Below are 20,378 nucleotides of genomic sequence, written 5' to 3' on the forward strand. Positions count from 1 at the left end.
GGAAATGAAATTCAAATTATTTGTAAGACAGCAAAAGCGCTCCATTCCCGAGGCAGGTTATACTTGTGACGTCAGTGGCCAACTCGCAGCACCTGCTGTCATAAAGATGTGTCACAGTGAGGCCTTCTTTTCCAATTTATGTTTCGGTTAATGGATTACAAATGGTTTGTAGTACACACTGTACAAACACATCAGTAAAACCTCTTCAAAAATAGTTTTTGTGTGTTTCAGATATTGAGCTTACGCGTGAAAATAGGTAGCACTTTACTGCCAAAATGCCATCACGTCGATACCCAAGTTCCATTACTACATTACAAATGTCTTGCACTCTGATGTCAACATTAATTTATCACTGAGATACGCTGTCCCAGTGTCACAAAGAAGGATAGCGTCAGTCGACAAAATTAACCTCTACTAAAAGTGATGGCTATAGCCCTTTATTTGCGCATCGCTAGTAGGATTGGTTGGTGGAGTGGTTAACTGTCAAATACAAAAGGACGATTTTTATTAGTCACTGTTTCCAATCCACCCCGTAACAAAATTTAACTCATTAAGAAGACAAATCGAATGTATTGTCATACGAAAACCAAATCACACCCACTAAGTTTCACCGCACCGATTAGAAACACTGTGTTATTGTGTTTTCATTAGCTTTTAGAGGCACATACATTAATTGTAGCTTTTCAAAATGCATTGTCTTACATAAAGTGTAGTTACGTCTGCTTCAGACACTGACGTTACTTTACACTCAAGCATCAAAGCACTTACTTTTGTGTTTCCTGCATGTTGTGATTGCTTTATATCTCTCAAACGAATCTCATCCCATCTCATATAAAACCTCATCGTCCCTCAACTCGTTGTACTGCGGGAGTATGGTAATATATTCAGTAGTAGCAATGTTTTCAAAAACCTAATCGATTGTTAGCAAAGTAGATGCAGTTATCCTCAGTTGTCCATTTCTCAGACTAAGATTAATGTAAAGCTATATACAATACGTCCCACCATCGAAACACCTGGCACAATGTGTTTTTGATAAAGCCATTTTCATATTTAGTGAAAAACCATCGAAAATTCATAACATTTGAAGAATTCTCTTGTCGTCGCCCCTCTGCTGAGTACCTTGCATGTGGGAAATCAACACTAAGTTTTGCCCATAATTATATTTTTTTGCTTTAGGTCGTATTTCATAACTGATAGTCGACAATCTAGGTATAAGATTCAGATGCTTTAGAACAGTTCCTTAGTTCTGAATGTGTTTAATGACGTTGCAGGTCACAGGCAAAAGAATATGCCTCCTTGCCCATATCGGCACACTAAATGAGTGGAGCATAAATGCGTAAATTTTGGTAAGGTTTCAATTATCAGCATTCACAAAATTTTTTTCTATTTTCTCTAAAAAGATGTACATGCGTTTTCATTTACAGAATAGCGAAACTATCTTTAGAAAAAGCACATAAAAGCCAAACACATTTGAAACACACATACAGCTTCGTCTTACACCTAGCCTGTGACGTCACCAGGGTGTCAGCCACCAACAGAGCATTATCGATCACGTAACCAAATCTAGATGTTTAATGATTTTAATCCTTTAGTTAGATAAAAATAATTGATATTTTATAAGAATATTGACCGTAAGTGCCATTTGAATCTTATAATTACTCTGAATAGCAACAAACCGAAACCTATTTTTAACATTGGGAAATAGCCTATTCCTGTCCTGTACACAAATTACTTCGATCTAGATGTGATACGTATGGATACAGATTTCTTTACTAGACTAGGTGGGTACTTATTGATAGTGCTCCGTGGTCTAACATTAGGCTTAAGGCAAACACAAGAGCAACTTCCTCCATCCCAGATCAATACAAGCCACTGTATTTATGTGCATGCTTCGAAGGAAGCTGTGTATACTTGCAGAATATCTTTAGTTTAGCCTGGGTATATTTCATCTTCCACAAAGAACAAATTCACCATTTCTGACATAAATAGTCGAAAGTTTGCAAGTCAACCGATTCGTCTCGCATTAAAGTTTATTAAATGCATTTACAATAGCGTTGGTTTCACAACCACAAAATTCATGAACAAGTCTTGCTTCTAGAAAGTCCAATTTATGAACAACTTGAAAGTCTAACCACATTTCTTCATTTGTCCTTAACAACCATCACAGTCACTGAAAGCACAGAATAACACATATACACTCCTTGTTCTTCTCTACACATTCGCATTCACTGAAACGCTATGGATCGTGCAACAGGTACTTGTCGGCCGCTGTTTGCCAGCACGTCCACCTTTTGCTCGTAACTTCGTTTAGCACACACAAACATGCAATTCTCAGTAGTTCGGTTTCCTCTCTTTCACACTTCTATTTAAAATATCCAGTGTTCGAGACGAAGGAAGGCCAAGTCATTCTAGAATTTACGCAGAAATTCACGAAGCACTACAGCAGGTGATGCAGTGTCATAATATATCAATTAAATGATGTCCAGCTTTTAAAAGAGGCTAGTATGAAATATTATGCAAGAAGTATATATATGGTAGAATATCGTATGTAACAACTCTTAGGACCAGTGTCATTCATAGAGTAAAGCAATTCTTAATCACTGGAATAGGATTAAACCTCCCCCCCATGAATCATGGACCTTGCCGTGGTGGGGAGACTTGCGTGTCTCAGCGATACAGATAGCCGTACCGCAGGTGCAACCACAACGGAGGGGTATCTGTTGAGAGGCCAGACAAACGTGTGGTTCCTGAAGAGGGGCAGTAGCCTGTTCAGTAGTTGCAGGGGCAACAGTCTGGATGATTGACTGATCTGGCCTTGTAACACTAACCAAAACGGCCTTGCTGTGCAGGTACTGCGAACAGCTGAAAGCCAGGGGAAACTACAGCTGTAATTTTTCCTGAGGGCATGCAGCTTTACTGTATGGTTAAATGATGATGGCGTCCTCTTGGGTAAAATATTCCGGAGGTAAAATAGTCCCCCTACTCAAGAGGATCTCATTATCAGGAGAGGTATTAAAATCCATGGCGAAGAAATAAAAACTTTTAGGTTCGCCGATGACATTGTAATTCTGTCAGAGACAGCAAAGGACTTGGAAGAGCAGCTGAACGGAATGGACAGTGTCTTGAAAGGAGGCTGTAAGATGAACATCAACAAAACCAAAACGAGGATAATGTAACGTAGTCGAATTAAGTCGGGTGATGCTGAGGGAATTAGATTAGGAAATGAGACACTTTAAGTAGTAAAGGAGTTTTGCTATTTGGGGAGCAAAATAACTGATGATGGTCGAAGTAGAGAGGATATAAAATGTAGACTGGCAATGGCAAGGAAAGCATTTCTGAGGAAGAGAAATTTGTTAACATCGAGTATAGATTTCAGTGTCAGGAAGTCGTTTCTGAAAGTATTTGTATAGAGCGTAGCCATGTATGGAAGTGGAACATTGACGATAAATAGTTTGGACAAGAAGAGAATAGAAGCTTTCGAAATGTGGTGCTTCAGAAGAATGTTGAAAGTTAGGTGGGTGGATCACGTAACTAATGAGGAGGTATTGAATGGGATTGGGGAGAAGAGAAGTTTGTGGCACAACTTGACAAGAAGAAGGGATCGGTTGGTAGGACATGTCCTGAGGCATCAAGGGATCACAAATTTAGCATTTTTGCGCAGTGTGGAGGGTAAAAATCGTAGAGGGAGACCAAGAGAAGAATACACTAAGCAGATTCAGAAGGATGTAGGTTGCAGTAGGTACTGGGAGATGAAGGAGCTTGCACAGGATAGAGTAGCATGGAGAGCTGCATCAAACCAGTCTCAGGACTGAAGACCACAACAACAACAACAGGATTAAACCTAAAATCCTTGAAATATTCAGGTAATATATGTACTTTTGATTCTCATGTTAGAGTTACATTGAAAATGAACAATTTAAGATGCACAGACAATGGCCTTTCAAGAGCTGTGTATGCCCAGAACATAAAACACTTTGTGAGGGATAATTTTATTCGGAGTATATAAATATACTATAATAATGGCGATCCCATTTTAGATGTTGTGTTTGCCTGAAATCTAGTATTAGTTAAAGTATTGAAGATTTATTGTGGAGTGTAAGGATTATACTGACGTGTTCAGAAAATTGTGTGATTTTTCATGATAATGGTGATAGTGCTGTTCTATGCAAGATTTTAAAGTTATTAGAAACTGATGATAATCACTTGAAATGTTAATTTAATTCTGATATGATGTTAATGTTAGGGTAAAGGATAGAAATATGTGAAGTGCAGTGTACTGTATGTGTTGTATCATGTGGCACGTATTAACAGAGAAATACAAATTTTTAATCATCTGATTTATTGAGATATGATGATTGACAAAATGGTATTAAAGTGACAACTATGAAAGCATTTGTACTGTAAATATAATTGATAGACAAGTGTACTTATAACTTATAGTACAACAAAAATAGTAGTTCTTTTTGATAATGTATTAAATATGAAATATAAAATGACGAAATGTTGACGGGGTCTGTACTGGATAACCGATTGCTGAAATGATTAAGATAGGGCTCATAGATAATTAGAGCTGCTGTTTCTGAAAACAAATTAAATATACGGTTCTTACTTAAGTCGATCTTAGCAGCTTTCATCAGTCCTGGTGGTGGTGGTTAGTATTTAACGTCCCGTCGACAACGAGGTCATTAGAGACGGAGCGCAAGCTCGGGTTAGGGAAGGATTGGGAAGGAAATCGGCCGTGCCCTTTCAAAGGAACCATCCCGGCATTTGCCTGAAACGAGTTAGGGAAATCACGGTTTCATCAGTCCTGTTTCATGGAAAGTCTTCCTTCAGTCTGTTGACAGTTTTCGCAAGTAAGTAGGCAAGCGATTACTTTTTGTACCTCAACCGATATGGGAATTTTGTGATCGAAAATCTGTTCCATAAATGGTTTGTTCTAATGGCATATAAAGCAAGTAATAGAGTATTTCCTCTTACACTGAACCCACCGCCGCCTTTGTGTGGTAGACCAAACGACAGTGCAGGTGACGCCCCTTCGCAGACATTATGAAATACTATGCCATTCATTTACCAATGAACTATAAAATACATTAAATCGAGCAGGGAAGTGTGTTGTATGGAGGATAGTGTGGCTAGAAAGGCATTATTTTTTCTAGTTGGTGCTTCACTCTAATGACCAGCTGTAGAATCACATCAAGGAACGCATAATGTGTCTAGAGCTGAAATGTCGTATCAGGACCTACCAAGGGACATTTGTCACAGGTAAAGAAGCTAAAAAGCAAGAGCTGAAGACATAGAAGATAGTGAGTACATTCCTGTAAGGTACACGTGAGGAAAATGTAGGTTTAACTGTTCAATTAAGTTTGCTGGAAACTGAATTTTGTGACACTCATGTACCTTTTTTTTTGGGTATCTGTGATGTAATCCCTTATTATTTAGCCCATACATTTCTCAAAGTGCAACAAACAAACACAAAGGGCTTCATTTTCAAACATTTCTCATCTAAAATAAGTTGTCTGGAACCCTAAAATTCCTATGTTTATTCCTAGCAAAAGGTAATCAAATGTTATGAAATCTTCTTTCATTAAATACATTCAGAATTACTAGCGTATTATTATTTTTATGTGTGTAAACCTAACTCAGTTAATTTTGCTAGTGGTTGCTTTAAAAGCTACAGAGGAAAAGGATCATTAATTACAAGAGATGTATTAAAATTTATAATTTATAAAAAAATTTGAATTCGCATAAAAATTCTGAAACTGAATTTGGGAATGTGTTATAATACTACTAACCATCACATAAAATTTTATTTGCTCATCTTTAATGTCTAAGGCACACTGTATGGCAGCAAGAGAGTATGCATTTCATGCAAATCCAGCATTAGGATAACTAGTCAACGAGACTGTTTGCTATCAACAGGAGATACGAGTTTGAATGACAGGCTACACAAAGTTTCATTTATCGTGACACATCAGTTACAAGAATGCTAGAGAATGAATTACTCCCTCCTAGGAGACGTCCCGCTAACACAGTCCAATATCTCCTCTACACTTGATAATGTTCTGAATTTGGTGAATAAGAGAGTCGTTGCGTTTCTCCATAAACACTGTATTGCTCACTTGTGATGAGGTTTCACAGAGGTACAATACAGTGGGGGCATAATGTTTGTTCCTTTCATCGACTGTTCGAAACAGTCTCAGGTATTTTCTACAGAATTAAGAGAGAGTAGTTTAGTGAAATGATCCAAGTGTGCTAAGGTATCTGAATATTTTTCAGATTTCTAAAAGAAGTACATTAGTCAAATGTCTGCACTTGTAGTGTCTGTAATGTTTGAAGAATTTTTCTTCGGACATGCATGCATATGTGAAGTAAGAGACACTACTGACGAAACATGAACTGTATTACCAAATTTCCTATACGATACCACCATATTTACGATATTTCCTAGAAAAAAAAGAGCTTTTTGCCAGTCGGGGACGTGAAGTAGTCACCAACCACTTCTTTATTTTGTCTTATGAAAGCAGAGAAACTAGCTTCAGGCTCGTAGGGAAAGTGTGGATAGCGGTCTAAATCCAAGGCTCAGCCACGATGTCTCCCACTTCTTCACCTTCAACCGGTCTCTCAAGGACTTTGTTTTTCCTTCAACTATAAAATCTGTGACCTATTGTTAATAAAAGTCATTTCTGTGTACGAGTAGACATTTTCAACAGTCTGAATAACATAAATCACCACAACATGAACTTAAAAGTAAGCACACATAATTCGTGCGTCCATCTTATTCCATATGAGTAATCTCAAAATATCCAAGAGCAAATAAGAAATGGAGATTGCTTATTTGTATTGCTTTCACAACGACGCCACAATCGATTGAAATCAAACAGTGTTGGGAGAAATTCCTGTTCAACATCCCATACCCTCTTCCCATCTGCAGTGTTGATTGGTAGCAAGTAGATAATCACATCTCCTCATCTTAAGGTCCACATCAGAAATCGCCGTCACTGCCACAGTACTTCCCAAGTGTGAGTGTGGTTTACGGAGAAACTACACAAATGATTACTAAAGAGATGCTGCTAGCGAGGAGTAGGTACAAGTGCGCCAAAATTGGTTTGGAGATATTCCAATAGTTAAGAACAACCTGTCATCATCTCGGAATAAGTAGTAAATGCAAACGCTTTTAAAGCACTAGAGAGCTGAGTCTTCGTAGTCAGGAAGGAAGTATCCTCTGGCCATAAGAGGAGCTCGTGGTGAGTCGAACAAAGTGGTGGGGTGAAGTTAGCAGACGAGGATTTTCTGTACCAGCCTACATATGTGAAAGTCTTATCCACACGCTAAATGGTGTTCATCAATGGGTGAGAGGTGGTGCTGTGGAAACAGGGGAGAATCTGTCAACAGAGTAGTGTTCAATCAGTGTCTCGTTGCGTATTTCCAGTTTACAACTTGGTACCACATTGCTTGTATTTGTGTAAGAGGAGGGGCCGTGGCATTGCAATACACACCTCAGACGATGGAGTTGCCAGGTTTTTACACTCAAGCAGATTACGACGGATGAATCTCAGCCATGAGCAACGAATGTCTCTCAGCTTAAGAGAGTGACTGGTGGTAAAATCGGAGCGCACATATCTATATTTGAGTATGAATTCCGAGATGTGCAAAAGAGTGGAACGATATGCGTGATCGAAATAGTTGGGAGGATGGGTGTGAGCGTTAGTTCCTGTAAAGGACATCCAGTAATTGAATTACGAGGGTAGTTCAATAAGTAATGCAACACATTTTTTTTTCTCGGTCAATTTTGGTTGAAAAAACTGGAAATTTCTTGTGGAATATTTTCAAACATTCCCGCTTCGTCTCGTATAGTTTCATTGACTTCCGACAGGTGGCAGCGCTGTACGGAGCTGTTAAAATGGCGTCTGTAACGGATGTGCGTTGCAAACAACAGGCAGTGATCGAGTTTCTTTTGGCGGAAAACCAGGGCATCTCAGATATTCATAGGTGCTTGCAGAATGTCTACGGTGATCTGGCTGTGGACAAAAGCACGGTGAGTCGTTGGGCAAAGCGTGTGTCATCATCGCCGCAAGGTCAAACAAGACTGTCTGATCTCCCGCGTGCGGGCCGGCCGTGAACAGCTGTGACTCCTGCAATGGCGGAGCGTGCGAACACACTCGTTCGAGATGATCGACGGATCACCATCAAACAACTCAGTGCTCAACTTGACATCTCTGTTGGTAGTGCTGTCACAATTGTTCACCAGTTGGGATATTCAAAGATTTGTTCCCGCTGGGTCCCTCGTTGTCTAACCGAACACCATAAAGAGCAAAGGAGAACCATATGTGCGGAATTGCTTGCTCGTCATGTGGCTGAGGGTGACAATTTCTTGTCAAAGATTGTTACAGGCGATGAAACATGGGTTCATCACTTCGAACCTGAAACAAAACGGCAATCAATGGAGTGGCACCACACCCACTCCCCTACCAAGAAAAAGTTTAAAGCCATACCCTCAGCCGGTAAAGTCATGGTTACAGTCTTCTGGGACGCTGAAGGGGTTATTCTGTTCGATGTCCTTCCCCATGGTCAAACGATCAACTCTGAAGTGTATTGTGCTACTGTTCAGAAACTGAAGAAACGACTTCAGCGTGTTCGTAGGCACAAAAATCTGAACGAACTTCTCCTTCTTCATGACAACGCAAGACCTCACACAAGTCTTCGCACCCGAGAGGAGCTCACAAAACTTCAGTGGACTGTTCTTCCTCATGCACCCTACAGCCCCGATCTCGCACCGTCGGATTTCCATATGTTTGGCCCAATGAAGGACGCAATTCGTGGGAGGCACTACGCGGATGATGAAGAAGTTATTGATGCAGTACGACGTTGGCTCCGACATCGACCAGTGGAATGGTACCGTGCAGGCATACAGGCCCTCATTTCAAGGTGGCGTAAGGCCGTAGCATTGAATGGAGATTACGTTGAAAAATAGTGTTGTGTAGCTAAAAGATTGGGGAATAACCTGGTGTATTTCAATGCTGAATAAAACAACCCCTGTTTCAGAAAAAAAATGTGTTGCATTACTTATTGAACTGCCCTCATATGCTAATGGATTCAAAATTTGACCATTGTGCACAAATATAAGGCTGAAGCCATCGCTTATACATTAGTAATTCCCAGTCTGTCCTCACATGGAGTGATTGTGAAGGTGTCATACCAGACTTTAAATAAGAAATCAGTTTTAAGGAAATAGGCAAGCGCCATATGCAGTCTGCATGCTGTTACTGTCGGTAGTGGTAGGACCTCAGCCAAGTGCATCAACGTGGTCGTCATATGAAGATTAAGGAATTCTGCATGTACACTCCTGGAAATTGAAATAAGAACACCGTGAATTCATTGTCCCAGGAAGGGGAAACTTTATTGACACATTCCTGGGGTCAGATACATCACATGATCACACTGACAGAACCACAGGCACATAGACACAGGCAACAGAGCATGCACAATGTCGGCACTAGTACAGTGTATATCCACCTTTCGCAGCAATTCAGGCTGCTATTCTCCCATGGAGACGATCGTAGAGATGCTGGATGTAGTCCTGTGGAACGGCTTGCCATGCCATTTCCACCTGGCGCCTCAGTTGGACCAGCGTTCGTGCTGGACGTGCAGACCGCGTGAGACGACGCTTCATCCAGTCCCAAACATGCTCAATGGGGGACAGATCCGGAGATCTTGCTGGCCAGGGTAGTTGACTTACACCTTCTAGAGCACGTTGGGTGGCACGGGATACATGCGGACGTGCATTGTCCTGTTGGAACAGCAAGTTCCCTTGCCGGTCTAGGAATGGTAGAACGATGGGTTCGATGACGGTTTGGATGTACCGTGCACTATTCAGTGTCCCCTCGACGATCACTAGTGGTGTACGGCCAGTGTAGGAGATCGCTCCCCACACCATGATGCCGGGTGTTGGCCCTGTGTGCCTCGGTCGTATGCAGTCCTGATTGTGGCGCTCACCTGCACGGCGCCAAACACGCATACGACCATCGTTGGCACCAAGGCAGAAGCGACTCTCATCGCTGAAGACGACACGTCTCCATTCGTCCCTCCATTCACGCCTGTCGCGACACCACTGGAGGCGGGCTGCACGATGTTGGGGCGTGAGCGGAAGACGGCCTAATGGTGTGCGGGACCGTAGCCCAGCTTCATGGAGACCGTTGCGAATGGTCCTCGCCGATACCCCAGGAGCAACAGTGTCCCTAATTTGCTGGGAAGTGGCGGTGCGGTCCCCTACGGCACTGCGTAGGATCCTACGGTCTTGGCGTGCATCCGTGCGTCGCTGCGGTCCGGTCCCAGGTCGACGGGTACGTGCACCTTCCGCCGACCACTGGCGACAACATCGATGTACTGTGGAGACCTCACGCCCCACGTGTTGAGCAATTCGGCGGTACGTCCACCCGGCCTCCCGCATGCCCACTATACGCCCTCGCTCAAAGTCCGTCAACTGCACATACGGTTCACGTCCACGCTGTCGCGGCATGCTACCAGTGTTAAAGACTGCGATGGAGCTCCGTATGCCACGGCAAACTGGCTGACACTGACGGCGGCGGTGCACAAATGCTGCGCAGCTAGCGCCATTCAACGGCCAACACCGCGGTTCCTGGTGTGTCCGCTGTGCCGTGCGTGTGATCATTGCTTGTACAGCCCTCTCGCAGTGTCCGGAGCAAGTATGGTGGGTCTGACACACCGGTGTCAATGTGTTCTTTTTTCCATTTCCAGGATTGTAGTAGTAGGTCCATACATCAAAGTAGTTTCTGGCAAACGTCTGTGTGCACCGCCTGCAGTAATCATCTATAGTTCATGGCAGCTGTGGGAACACCATCCATGTAAAAGATGTCCAAATATCTGACCACATCCCCTTGTAGGAGGGGCATCACGCATCCCTTCTGGAGGCATCTTCCAATATGCAAAGTCGCAGTCGTGGGTACAATTATGTTTCTTCTCTCCGTCAATCGATATTATTTGATCTATTGAAGCCTCAAGCATCACGTGATCGGTCAGCAGTAAAACGACATTGGCATTCTCTGCGCTGTGAAAGGCGTGGCCAGTGGGTTTAATCCCTGAGTGCTTGCATTGCAGCCCTCATTTAATCAGTTCCCATGCGATCGGTTGCAAAATCATGGACAGTGGTTTTTATTGATGAAACGAATGACAGATTATCAAATACCAAGCGGTACATTCATGAACCAGTACATGGGACGATGGACCACATAAGAGGCGTGGAAGTTTGTCAAGGAAGACAGTTGAGAAACCCATTCGGAAATTCATTCCAGAGATGATGTGAGAAACTTGGGGTGCATTCTCTCCAAAGTGTGGTAGACATCAAATGAGATTGCGGCTCGAAGGCGACGGGATATGGGGAAGGATACTACATTGGCCAGTGACTGCTTGCATGTTGGTCTCCCTTTCCGCTGTCGTTTGCTGCACTGAAAGTATTTGTGACAAGACCCTCTTTATGTACGCTGCCAGATGCTGGGCAAAGATCTCACAGACCGAATTTATCATTGTAATCGGATGGTAGTCGTCGATAGTCCAACTTGCTGAAGCCTTGTATATAAAAATGAATAGTCCATTACCAGAGGCAGGTGAGACGTAAAATCTGGGGGCATAAGCTCTTGATAAATGAAGCTCCAACGTGGCATCGTTAGCGTGTGGAAAGGCCGATAGATTTCGAACTGTATACCGCCTGGCCTGGGCGACTTGTTACGATGACCCTTGTCTTTCGCGTCCTCAACGCCGTCTTGCGAAATCTCCGCTATAAGCGAGGATGCTGCTTTGCGTCGTGCGTGAACGACATGTGATTCCAAACGCCCTTGCAATCGTGATCCTGTATATTCTTTTCCTGTAAATGTTGTCGATAATGGTTTCAAAGGCATTCACCAAGGCTGTCTGGGTCGTTAAGAATCGACCACGCGTCAAAATGAGGTCCGTGAAAAGCTGTCGTTGCGGCCGATAGCTAACGAACACGATGTAGTTCAGAAATGTGATTTCATCTCTCACTCTGATTTGACGATGTGACTATACAACGACCACTTCCAGTTTTCCCAATGTAAGAGACAATACTTTGGCTTCAATTCGGCTGCCTTATCTTTCAGTCTGGTTGCTGTACTTGGAATGCGAGTTCATGAATCAGCGTGTAATAAAAGTCCGAGGTATGGCGTTGCTGTGCTGTGATATCCTTTCCAAATTGTATTAGCCCCCACCGGAACGCCAGTGTTCCGCATTGTATTCATCATACCAACATCAAAAGGAATCGTGGAATATGTCATTCGCAGTCTACCAGTGTGGTGGGAATAAACTGAAGAAATTCTCCGGTCTGGAGATGTGCCGCATTTACCTCCTAAATCCAGTGACTGCAACATACCTGTTGTAGCTGGAGGGTGAGAGTACATGTAAAGGTGCTATGGTGTGAGAAGCCATGCAGTCATCGTTCTGCATCTGACGACCCTGGTTCTAGATCATAAGTGACGTGGGGGTGATCAAGACAACTGGTAAAGTTACGGATAAGATATTTGTACCAGGGTGGTGACACTGCACTTCCTCCCAAATATCAATAGGAAACTCGTCTCACACCAGTATCCAAAAGAAATCGCAAGACGAAAAATGTGGGTCCTGGTATCACAGTCAGAGATATAATGATCGTAACACTGAAGAAAGAGAGGAGTGACTCCCTCTGAGTAGACTGAGTAGCTCTGTGATTCCCATAATGAAATTTTCACCATGCAGCGTAGTGTGCGCTGTTATGTAACTTCCTGACAGATTAAAACTGTGTGCTGGAACGAGACGTGAACTCGGGACCTTTGCCATTTAGATCTGTAATCTCTCTCGGCATTTGTGGGTTTTTGATAAGTGTGAACGATAGTAATACATGCACCCAGTGCCATGATTGTCAGATCCCTGGCAATTTCAATACCATCATGCAAATGTATCGCCATACTGTTAGCAGTCTGATCATCCAGTATCATACATGTCTCAGAACCACAGAGGTCACGAAGGGATGCTGTGCACATTTCTTGCAATCAAACAAAGATAATATCCGACACATGAATCATCCCTCGTTGCAGATGGACCTCCACCGTTCTTCCAAGACTATTAAGATTGATTGTGGTGATAGGATAAACCTGACGTCGAACTGTGGAATCCAAGTTATTAATTAGGTCGCCAGTGTCTATTGAGCATCAAGTTATGTCGGTAACTGTGAGCACCCACATCACCTTGGCACCAACCGTTCTTAAAATACCAGCGCCACCAACACGTGTCATCATATATTTCCCACACCACTGAACACAGAGCAAGTCCGTATTCTACCGTCTCCTCAGGCCACCGGATGGGTGTCCTTATTCCAGCACATGCAGGTCACGAAACTTCTCAAGTGTCAATCTATGATCGCTCGATGCAAGTACATAGAAAACTTCTTGTTTCCCATTGTGTGTTCCCACACAGTAGCTGGCGGCAGCTATCTCTGTGAGAGCATTGTTCTCTCACCCTCAGAAGTCCTCTGGTGGGTGGATTTGAAGCTACCCTACACGACAGTTTACAGCACTTTGGCGATCAATTCATTCAGGAGAGTGTCTCTGTGTCAGATGAAGGCAGTCACCCACAATGCTCTATCACAAAGACCGCAATTATTATACTCATCACGTGTTCACGGAGGTGGCGTCGACGTTGTGAATTCCACTACTCTTACAATGGGCGTATTATTTTCCCACAGCATCGAAGTATGCTGCGATGGGTCGTCAGGGAGTTTCAGATTCCATGCGGAAGTGGTAGCAGTTGTAAGGGCTGCAAAATAATCCAGAGGAAGCAGTGTCAGCTGCCACGGCGGTTCCATAGCCACATTATTTCACATATGCTAGAAATTTTATAACATTCAAACTATGTAGAATTATAAAGTGTAATAACAGTCATATCGTATACAAAAATAATGACTAGTTCTTATTCACATTTATAAAGCAAGTCGCTATTAGCCATTGTGTAATGAGCAGATAAATATAAGGTTCATTATCATAAATAGACCTTTTGAGAATAATGTGTATCATAATTTAAAGTAATTGTTGACCAATAGAAAAGGAGAAAAGTGCTGAATATAGAGTCAACACAAGTAACTGAAGACCTGGAGACATGTGAGTGATATATGTTCTTATGAAGCTCTGGATAATTCTCTGTTTCTGATGTGCAGATACTTTTGTTTTCAGTAAAGTCATTAGATATATATTGGAGCTCCCAGGTAATGATGACCACAATTAAGATGTTTCAGTTAGATGACATGTAAGTATCAGATGGTGTAACATGGATACTTGTGAGATGTTAGGATTATAAAGTAGGGTTTGGGACATACATAAACTTATAACAATCACAATATAACAGTGTTTTGTTCAATAAAATTATAATGCTTGGATTGGTGAACACTGTCTGTAATCTGATATTAGTTCTGCTGTGATATTAATGTTTAGATTATAAGTAAATGGTCATGAAATAAGGAATGTTGTGTGTGTTGAATTATGTGACTTATATTTACTGAAAAAGCAAACGATTTCTCTGAGTACTGATAAAAAATGTATTAATACGGTAACTATGAATTTGTTTGTACAATGAAAATAATTAACATGTGCAATTACAACTTATAATACAACAAAAACACTAAGTTTTGTTAACAGTGAATTAATGTTAATTAAGGCAAAATTAACTTATGGCAAAATTTTGTGGCTCTCTAGACCTGATTATCAACTGCAGTAATGAAGAAAAAATTAGTGAAGGACATTAGAGAAGGAATCCATGATGCGAATTTAGAGAAGTGTTACAGAGATCCTCCTTTCTCTTCACTAAGGAACATGCCCAGCATTACTGTGGACCTTGGATTCACAGGGCGACTAGTGTGCCTCAGCAGTACAGACAGAAACAACATAGGTTCAACCAGAATGAATGTAAATCTGTTCAGAGATTAAATAAATGGGTTGTTCCTAAAGAGATTATGCAGCCGGTTCAGTAGTTGAAAGGGAAACGATCTGGATGATTGGCTGGTCTGGCCTTCTAACTACGATCGAAATGGCCATGCTGGGCTGGTACCGTGAATGGCTAAATGCTAAGGGAAACTACAGCTGTAATTTTTCCTGATGCCTTGAAGCTCTACTGTAAGGTTAAACGATGATGGCATCGTATTGCTTAAAACATACCAGAGGTAAAATATCCCCAGTTCAGTTGTCTGGGCAGAGACTACTTAGAAGGATGTCGTCATCAAAAGAAACAAAACTGTGGTTTTACAGATTGGAGTGTGCAGTGGTAGACCCACTAAATCAGTTAGGTTACCAAATTTAAAAAGGGAAATAGATAGACTGAAGCTGGGTATAGTGCTAATTAGTGAAATTCAGTGGCTGGAGAAGCATGACTTAAGGCAGGTGAATACAGAATTATGAATGGGGTAGTAGGTTTCAATGAATAAGAAAATAGTAGTATGGGTAAGCTACCATGAATAGCATAATTAACCGATTAACATTGCCAAGACAGACGCTAAGGCCGTACCTAACACAGTACCACATGTTCATATGGCAAATTGTTCAAAATGCTTCGGATGATTAAATTATGCTCTCTCTGAAATTCTACCAGGCGGCTACATCTTCGATTCCCCCGCCCCCCCCCCCCTCCTCAGTCCTTATTCGCCTACTATTTATCTTTACTGCAGTATACACCTGATGAGTAATTTTATAAGAGTGTATGTGCCATGTACGGGAATTTTAGAATTTTAAATAATTTTTGGTTGTTATCGATCGGATGAGAGCTGTGAGTTTTGAGCATGCAATGAGCTGTTGTTGTAAATCACATGATTTACTGTATCGCTCAAGACTTTTGGTTGTTATGTGGACTTAGTTTTTCTCATTAGTTAGAAAGCTTTTGATTTAACACTGTTCCATACGATGAGTGATTTATAATTTGAGATCATTTAGCAACTCCTATTTGGCTCACAAATACCGCTTCCTTTTGCACTGGTATGTTCCTTAAGTGGTATGCTTTTACTTGTAGTTTGCCTAGTTATCTCACTTTCACCCTACTTCTAACCTGATCCATCATTGGACTACCTTCCGCGATATAGCTTTCTGTGTGTTAGTTCCTATTTGGACACGTTTCGTCATTGTATAAACAGATTAACATTTTATAATCATAACAACATACACAGTCTACTAAGATTTTCGGAAGACTCTTCTTGGTTTGTACAATTTTGGTGTAACTCGTTCGTTCCACTCTAGTATTTGCACCTGGATTATGGATGTTACAGGGACACCAACGCATACCTTTTTATTTTTTATTTGGCGTGCAATATTACGGCGATTAGAAATTTTATGAGTATTAGTCGCAAGTTCTCTACTTGCCGTTATTTACTTAATAATTTGTCAGCTATTTTGCTTTAACGCTGTCAGATTTTTTTAATACTGTGATAACTACGTGTGATGTATCACGAATATTGATCTTCAGCGATCGATATGCTGGTAATTGTGTATTCAATACGTAATATTGCTATATTTTAATTTGAATAAGGTTAGCATCACGTTTGCTGCTACACCAGCATCTTTCGTCGAGGTCAAGCAGTTAAGTTAAGAATGTTTAAAGTATTTGTTAGCTGCTCCTAATAAGCTACTAAAAATGGAAAATATTGATGAGAATAATGTGAAAGTTAAAATCTAACCAGACTCTGACGATCAATTCTCAGAATCATATACTGAAATTAAAGAGGATGTTTCCATCGAAGTAATATATCGGAAATTGGAGTGTGATTTCTCAAAAGTAGAATCTGAATTGAATTTCAATGGTACTGCAAAGTTAGAAACATTTTCCGTTGACGAGGTAATTGAAGTCGACTTCAAAAAGAAAAAGGTACAATAGATAAAGTTATCATTCCATGAAACTGAACTTTATGTCTGACATTCGGCTTAAGCCATGGAGTAATAGAAACTCCTTCAACATTAGTGGAAATGGCAAGTGGCAATGTAGAAGCACCAAATTGGATGCAATTACTGTTTGCTTAATTTGAATTGCATCATAAAGAACTGAGGCATAGGGATAAAGAAGTTAATAGTATGATTGGATCTTGTAGTGAAGAATTAAAGTATTCTAATAAAGAACTGAATAGTAGGAGTGAGTCTAGTAATAAAGAAATGAAGAATGGTAATGAACCATTAAATGATGAAATGACTTCAAAACTGGGTCGTTTCAGTTATAAAATTAATGCTAACCACCATGATCTACAAGTCAAAGTGGGATCACAGTTTTACAAAGTATTTTCAAAAGCGAAGTTAGCGATGTTCGTAAAGATTTCTAAGGCGCAGATGAACTTCTGGAAGGGAGGTTGTCAAAAAGAATAGGAGACAAATCCAAACATTTCTCTAATCGATCTGAGGGAGGAATTATTAAAGTAAATGCTTGGCAGAAAGATATTAAGATTGTAAAAACTAACTGTGTGAAATTCTGTGAAGAGGTTCATAAAAGATTCTCTGACAGGGTGGAAGGAAGTAGAACTAGGATTTAAAGCACTAAATACTAGTATTGATAACATAGAAAGAAGAGTAATCTCGGATAGTTCCCGTAACACTACTGTTCAGCATGTTGGTTCAGTTTACACCGCTTCCATCGCCTATCGTCAACTTTTACGTTTTCTTCCAAAGAAACAAACTGATCGGTTAGAGTGCTGAAACAGTTTTGGGTATGGTTTGCTTAGCGCATGGTCCGAACGAGAGAAAATCTCTTTTGTATGAAGTCATTTGTCAGAAGATGCTTTGCGGTGAGCAGCAAACGTAATAATAAGATGCCAACCTCTTTCTGGATTTAAAACTAGATATCTTAACGAGTACTGGTCACACAACGAACAAATCGATTTTTTAAGAGAATTTTGGAGTGATAAAATTCCTTTAGGTCGTGAGTCAGTAAAAGAGTTGCCTAGAAAGTAGTTTTCACAGCTGTCACATTCGACAGACAAGATGAAACTGGAAATGATTACCACGGGACTAGAAGGTAAGCTGCTTTGGTACTGGCAGAAGAGAGTTATTTCTGGAACTAGGGATAATGTGGATAGCTTCACTGAATTTTTGGAGCGAGCAGAAAGATCAGCTGCTGCTGAGGAACAGACGCTAAATAATAACAGGTCTTCTAACAATCGCGCAAACAACTGACAGTAATAACGTGAACATTAGAAATATGGAGGTTCGAAAACAAGGTCTAATTATCGTAGTCAAGGCCGTTGTAGAGGAAGAGGGGGTAGACAGCCATCAAGCTTTCGGAACAATTATTATGACGAAAACAGAAATGTAAACAATGTGCACTTGAGACAAGCTGAAGAGCAGAATACTAACCTATCTGATTCTGTATCAAATGAATCCAACAGGCTACGTGTAGGAAACTAAATCCCATCTATGAGGAAACTGACGCTCACAGGCGGAAACCGTAACACAGCCACAAATAAAATACCAGACCACAGTCAGTGAACACACGCATACAGGAAACGGGCATGATGAAATAAGAACAACCAGTATCAGTGACGTATTAAACCATTCTCAAAATATAGTTAACAGCACCTTGGACACTTTAGAAAAATCTCTCAAGGAAGAGAAATTAAACACTACAGGTAATACAGAGGAAGAAAGTAATGTGTTTGAATCTGATATAGTCAAATATGAGGTAAAGGCGTACATCTTCGACAATGATGGCATTCTGAGGGAAAAATTTGCGAGAGAGGAAGTAGATTCAATTTTGAAAGGCTCTGAAGAGGAGGAAATTGATGGATTAAGGGGGTAGCAATAATAATGAGATCTAGGACACTGTTAGCTGTATTGACTTGCCACAAACAGTAAAAGCCGACGACAGTGTTATAGATAACAATGACGCTCAGTGGTAGACAATAGGTTAGGTGATATGCAGGAAACGAAAAGTAGAGGTAGTAGTCAAGTGCTTTGATTTACAATTGGTTGACAGATTGGAAAGGGCGGCTAAGAATGTAGAGAATTATGACGCCAAGAATCAGAGTGTGAATGTACTAGCAACTGAACAAAACTAATTCAGCTGAAAACATACTGAAAAGGATTTATTAGAAGATGTTTAAGAGGAATCTCTTCTCACTAAAATAACTCACTCTATTATGAAGCTAATATATTAAAAGTACGAGGGCGGTTCAGAAAGTAACCTCCGATTGGTCACAGTGCGGGTTGTGGGGGGAGTAGCGACGCCATCTGTGCGTTCACGCACTCAACAGGTCAGTCGGCATCAAGCCGTGGTCGAGTGAACGTCGTACCTGCGCTAGTTTAGTTTTTGTGGCAGTTTGAAATGTGTGCTGCAATAGAAAACCCCGCCAAATGTGAAGTGCGTGCTGTCATAAGGTTTTTTACAGCCAAAGGATATTCTGCAGCAGCTATTCATCGTGAGCTTTGTGCCGTGTACGGACCAAGAGTTATGAGTGAAGGAGTTCTCCGTGAATGGTTACGTTTATTTAAAAGTGGACGAGAAAACGTTCATGATGAAGAGAGGAGTGGTAGACCATCATTGGTGACTGACGAACTCGTTCAGACAGTTGATGTAAAAGTTCGTGAAAATCGACGCTTCTCAATGTCGGAGTTGTCTACTGGTTTTCCACAGATTTCTAAGACTCTCTTGTACGAGATAGTGACAGCAAGATTGGGTTACCGTAAGTTCTGTGCACGATGGGTGCCCAAAATTCTTACCGACCACCACAAAACTCAAAGAATGGCCTCTGCATTAGACTTTCTGTCACGTTATGAGGACGAAGGAGAACCATTGTTAAACAGAATCGTGACCGGTGACGAAACCTGGATTAAGTACGTGAACCCTGAGACAAAAGAACAATCAAAGATGTGGGCACATTCAAATTCGCCTACCAAACCAAGAAAAGCCTCGCAAGATTTTTCTGCCAGAAAACTGATGGCAACGGTGTTTTGGGATGCCAAAGGGGTGTTGTTGGTTGAATTCATGGAACGTGGTACGACCACTAATCAAGACGTGTACTGTGAAACAATAAAAAAGTTACGACGGGCTATACAGAACAAACGCCGTGGTATGCTGACTTCCGCTATCGTTTTTTTGCACGATAACGCCCGTCCTCACTCTGCTCGCAGAACAACGGCCCTTCTTGAGTCCTTCAAGTGGGACGTTATCAACCATCCACCTTACAGCCCAGACCTGGCGCCAAGTGATTATCACCTCTTCATGCATTTGAAGAAATGGCTCGGGTCACAGCGGTTTGATGACGACGAAGAGCTCAAAGATGCGGTCACAGGCTGGCTCCAGGCACAAGCGGGTGATTTTTATGCAGAAGGAATTTCAAAGCTTGTGAAGAGATACGATAA

This window comes from Schistocerca americana, chromosome 8 (assembly GCF_021461395.2).
Source record: "Schistocerca americana isolate TAMUIC-IGC-003095 chromosome 8, iqSchAmer2.1, whole genome shotgun sequence".
Lineage (NCBI taxonomy): Eukaryota > Metazoa > Arthropoda > Insecta > Orthoptera > Acrididae > Schistocerca > Schistocerca americana.